At 43.1% G+C, this 5,930-nt stretch overlaps 1 long non-coding RNA gene across 1 annotated transcript; it reads right to left on the bottom strand.

The window, feature by feature from the left end:
* Positions 1 to 2,946: 2,946 nt before the first annotated feature.
* Positions 2,947 to 4,260, bottom strand: LOC136514813 (uncharacterized). The gene is made up of 3 exons (XR_010773862.1): positions 4,181 to 4,260; positions 3,449 to 3,693; positions 2,947 to 3,047 (listed from the first exon to the last, which is right to left on the bottom strand). It is a non-coding gene; the product is annotated as an uncharacterized lncRNA (long non-coding RNA).
* Positions 4,261 to 5,930: the final 1,670 nt, after the last annotated feature.

Raw genomic sequence — 5,930 nt, 5'->3', positions numbered from 1 at the left:
ACACCATCCCTTAACTCGATTTCACAAAATAAATTGCCAAACATGACATTGTCTTGCTGTCTATAAACTTGAAAATATTCTTGTCAGATACCATAAAAGGGGTACCCTAAGCAAGAACCAAAAAAATTTCTTAGACCTTGTAAATATCGAAGCCAAAAGACAACCACGGGGCCTCGGCCGACTCCCCGATTCGCCCGAGACCCACGCCGTAAGGCCTCGGACAAGGTACCAATTCTCTACCTCGCCCGAGGCCCCCTCGCCCGAGGCCCCGCCCGAAAGGCCTCGGACGAGGTACCAACTCTCCGCCTCGCCCGAGGCCCCTCGCCCGAGGCCGGCTCGGCAGCTACCCCGTCACCGCCACCTCGACCGAGACGCCACGCCCAACTAACACAACCAACCACTCCCGCAATGTCAGCCGCACGACGGCATAGTACAGCGGAGTAACTGACAAGACGGAAGTCGCATCAGTGCCCTGCCATCCGGGACAGGACGGGGCGGGGGTTACCGACCTCTGTGCTCGGCACTATGCCCACGACTGACACCCATGTGGCACTGTGCTACCTAACCCCACCTGCTTCGACGACAGTGCGGTGTGGAGAGTCATGTCTGAGCCCCTGTAGCCTCAGAATCAGCATAAAAAACCAACTGCTCCCTCCGAGCCTCAGCTATTCACTTCCGGGCTCCTGTAGCCTCGGGACTCGCGCCCGCCGAGCCCCCCACGACGGCCCAGCCTCTGCATCGACTGGGCCTCGGCTTTCTACGTTGTCAGCACTCTGGGACCAGCACGTCGCCCGCAGAACGCGTCATACCCTGTGTTAGGCTGTAGGAGCCCCCATGTCGTGCACAAGGCCTAGCTCCTGTAGCCTCGGAATCAGCGTACCCGCGCCATCGTATCAACCCGGCCTCAGCACTCCGCACCAGTCAAACCTACAGTAACCAGCTCACCTCCGATAGAAGAAGGCGCTCCTGCCACCACGGGAATGGGCGTGACCGACACGTCACTCCAGTGCACCGAGGACAAGACCGCTCCACCGACCACACCGCCACAGTGACAAGCTACAGGGCTCAGACATGCCGCCTCTACCAAAAAAGAGCACCACACAGCAAACACATGTATCGCCCCTGTACCTCCCTTCGACTATAAAAGGGAGTAACCGGGGCCACCCCTAGGGGGAACGGACACACCAAAACACACTCACGGAGACATCGCTCAGATAGACACGCACGCAAGCAACGAGCAACACTCTGTAATACGCACGCTCCCTCCCTGCAAGAGATCAACATCTCAAGCAACCCACGTCGCTCTACGCAGAGACCTGGGACTAACTCCCTCTCTCGCCCTGCTTGTAAACCCCTACTATGAGCACCTCGGTGCAAGGAATACGAGATCACTCTCCCAGACTGGACGTAGAGCACCTATTGCCTGAACCAGTATAAACCTTGTGTCTCATTGCATCACCATCCGGGATAGGGACACGCAGTACATTTTCACTCGCTGGTTGAGGACCCGCCGGTCCAAAACACCGACAATTCTATGTCTTTGAGCGGAACTTGATTCCAAATTGCATTTCTAGGCCATTAGAAGCATTAGCTAGCGAAGTTATTTTTCCAACAGCAAGGATTTCATTGCCATCTATAAAGTCCATACTCCAAACTTTATTTAAGTGCTACATATATGTTCTATAGTGTTTTTGTTCAATAAAATCTGGTTTTCAACCCTACTTGATATTCATGAATTATGGAGTAGCTATTCATTTAACATTTTTATTGATCATCTTAAGTTACAAAAAAAATTCATCCACACATTCTACCACATGCGTTATCACATAAACATGATGCTCATGACATGTTTTAGTAATTTGTTTAGGGCGTAACACCGAGGGTGTTACAACCGGGAGTATTTTAGGTATCGTTATTTATATTTTACCATAGGGAAACAATGGATAAAGATTGTTGAATACTAACAAAGGGTTAGCTACTAATTAACCTACCAGCATAGCTTGAGTAGGGGGTAAATGTAATGATAGGAATTAAGAATAATGACACTCAGGGGATAAACCATAACAGATAAATAGATTTGACAACTTGGGAGAATAACGGGTGAGGTAGATTCCTATAATAATCTTACTACAAAGTTATGGAAATACTATGGCATAAACTCATTATAGCAAAAGATTAACTCCACATTCATGCATAAGGGACATCATCTAAGGAGGAGCATAGTAAATATACTTCTCCAAGCGACTTAGGTCCTGCTAGTCCTACAAACAGGGAGGTGGACTACAGAGGATTTACGAGGCTGTCACTCATGCAAATCTACCACTCCCAGAATATAGGGTGCCACCGCAGGCAGAGCCACATATAAGCATTACACTTACATGAGGCTCGGCAACTTAGCTTAAGATCTAGTAAGCTAAGCGCTCTGCGATCATATACATAAACATAAAGATAACTTCGACTACTCTAAGCGTATAACCAAAGTAAACATAACCATAAAGATAAGAATATGACATGTAAGTATTGAAGTCTCATAAGATATGAAAGTGTAGACATAATGGCTTACCTAGCCTCACGACTAGATCCGGAACCTGGACATGAGTCCACTCGACCCTAACTCTCAAGTTACAAATCTACTACATTGGAGAGTTCTAGATCTATTACTCCTAGTGTGTCTTGATCTCAATAGATGATCTGATCCTCAAGGGATACTATAACACCTCGGGTGTTACGAGCTCACTAAGCACTGAGATTATGACCTGAGAAATAGATCTATAAGTATAGTAAGTTAGTTAAATCAAATGCGATAATGAAAAACCTAATCCCTAGTTATATGGATAAGTTAATAGTTGACTTAAAAAGTGATTTTTATAAAGCAATAATAATATAGAACGTGTGTTTGGGTTTTAGAAAATAAATGTTGTTGACTAGGGTTTTTGCCAGCTCACGTACCCTGCTTTCCTCATTTCCTGATATATTGCTAAACATTGCTGGACCTCCTGTAATGATCCATAATTGCTGCGTGCTGCCAGGAGAGTTTTGTACGTCACCTGAAAATGAACTACTATGTCAAATGCAATTTACATCGATGGAATTTTTGCAGGTTGATGTAGAGTAAACCATTGACTATGCCATGTTTCATATCATAATGTCTAACATCAACAAGCAGCAGAGGATATCCAACTAATCAACCCAAATAACTTGACACCAATAAATTATGCATGCATCCGAAGCATTTAGCAGTCAGCAACAGGCACAAGCTACTCTGGATGAAATTAACAACACATTAGTACGATATAAAGCCTAAGCTTTCATACGAACCTTAAATGATGCCAGGTGCCAAATAGCTCACGGGCCAAACAATAAATGTTACATCAGGAAGCATCAAATCTTTTAGTTAAGGAAAAGCAAAGCATCAAAGCTTTGTACCTAAATTTTAGATAAAACTCACCAAATTGGGCTTCAGTTGGTGTGTTTTCATTTCTTCAAACAAGTGCAGTGCTAACTACAAATCTTTGTTTTCAACACATGCCTGGAGGACATTGTAGAAAAGCTTACTGGCAGACCATAAGTCTATAAATAAAAAGAAGTGCCCATTAACCAAGTAAAAGGTGTTCTCCAGTGACCAACCTTAATAGCAACAGTATATGCAGAGACATTAAGTCTCATCCCAACTCGCTGCATTCTCCTTAGTGCCTATGTCAAAAAGAAAATGATATCAATAATTAATTTATTATTTATTAAGAAAAATCTAAAACCATAACAATCCACATTAAGAAATAAGGAAGTAAGTGTTATGTTTATCCAGATGAAAAAAATCACATGGACATTGTCAACAGTGTAAGGGCAGTACTGAAAAATGGAAAGACATGCCACATAGATACTGTGATACTGAGAAAGTGAATTACCATGGAATGCAAATTAAGGATCATTTGCAGCCAGAACTCCACAGGCTAAGTGGATTCATAAAATAATTCAGTATCTATTCCGTCATCTAAATAATCTATTAGTTCTTTGATTCTTTGTCCACAAGAGGTACATCAAGTTTTATAAAATGGAATACTTCAACAGGATACAAACAAGGAAGGCATATTTAGTTGACACAAAAGTTGATATAAGGCCAAATGTCATAGCAGATTATATTGTGCAAAAGATATCAACATAAAACTTTGAAGCATGAAACCTGAACAGCTCCATCCCTATTTTGAGAAGTTCCATAAATATCCATGAGTATAGACCAGCTAATAAGATCAGGACAAAGGCCATTCCGCCTCATTTCGTTCATTACAGACTTTGCACGTTCTGCATTAGTACCACAAGCCTTCATCAAGATGTTACAGCTCCGGAGAATTAGTTCCTCATCTTCTTCAACATTGTCAGCAACATTTGTGATCTGAAGCTCTGGAAGTAATTACAACAAGACAAATATGATATTAGATGTATTCAAATGTGTTGACCTGGAGTAACTGCGATAACAAGCTATTGACTTGCGGCACATAGGAGCAACAAAGCCTTGTGGTAGTTTGATGTTAGGAAAATAAAGTACATATGTACATTCATATAGCAGTAAAAAAAGATCAAATACATTCCTTTTGTGGAAATCAGCAGAAAAAAAGCAATTGTCAACAATGGTTATGCTGCAAAAGGATCAATAAATCAAACTAGAAGTCATACAGATGCAGATTAGGTTCACATATTAATAATTTTTCTTAACACCAATCAATTAGAAGACCTGAAAGAAATAAGGCAACAATCTGCTTGCCTTTCCATATAGTCGGCCCTTTTGATAGGCTTTATCTTTTTTACAGTTATCGGAACGATGAGGCGAATTAGACCTCACATGCAGCATTAGTACCATATAGTTGTGACTGTTTCTACTTCCTAGCAATATAACAAGTGATCGTTATGGAAGTTTGCCATTATAGGAGGCCGATAACAGGATGCGCTCCTGCTCTTAGGGAAAGCTTACAGAAGAAACATGAGACCTGGATCTCAATTGAGGTCTGCTAGGTCCCAGAAATAAAATACGTGACTGAATGAATAATAGCACTAAGATATAAACTTGCAATCAAAACTAAGCCAGACAACAGAAATTATATGCAAATTCCTTTTCAGGCTATCAGGTAATCAAATGGTAACTGGAACTGCAAAACATAGGCAAACTGAAGCCAACGCTAGCAAACTGCTATTACTGTCAGTATGCCTCAAGGGTCGTACAACCTATGATGATTTTATTGGGTGAAAGCACAGAAAGAGGCAACACAATTTTCAGTAACTATGAAAATATTAACCAAGTGCTAACTTTGACCACTAAACAAGCTGCGGTTCAAGAGAGTAATCAAATAAATACTTGATTAAGTTACTGCAACCCCACAAGCATATTTGCCAAGCTATCTAAATCAAAAATCAAGATAAGAATGGAGTTAAAAATCTAGTGATTGAATAATAAGATAAAGCATAACTTGAGCCAACGAAACTTGTATTAGAAAATAACCTGGGCTGCCGCTGTTGCACATGCCAAGCACAGAGGAAAAGTCGATCTAGTTGAGCTACTGCTGCACCCCTGCTGCCGGCCTGCAGATCTGTAGACCAAACGGTGACTGACGGACTCCAGAAAAGAATAGAGATCCCAGAGGACCAAAGCTGTGAGTTGAAGAACAAAACAGAGATCGGCATGTTCCTCTAACCTGCAGCAACGCTCTAAGGATCCTGTGAGCACACAGCCACTGCCTTCACCTTTCTTGCAGAGTGGATGCCGTGACCGCTGGAGGTGGGGATTCCGAGCCTCGGGGAAGGATGGAGGGGAAGACGGGGCGGAGAAAGGTGGAGGTAGGCGGGGCTGGCGATGTGGGGCTTCCTCCATGGAACACAGCCCCAATACTTCCCATAGCCCGCCACGAGTCGATGTAGGCACCGCTGCCAGCAATGGAGGG

This window comes from Miscanthus floridulus, chromosome 17 (assembly GCF_019320115.1).
Source record: "Miscanthus floridulus cultivar M001 chromosome 17, ASM1932011v1, whole genome shotgun sequence".
NCBI classification, from domain to species: Eukaryota; Viridiplantae; Streptophyta; class Magnoliopsida; order Poales; family Poaceae; genus Miscanthus; species Miscanthus floridulus.
Note: the sequence above shows the minus strand (reverse complement) of the source record. Positions and strands in the feature narration are given on the sequence as shown.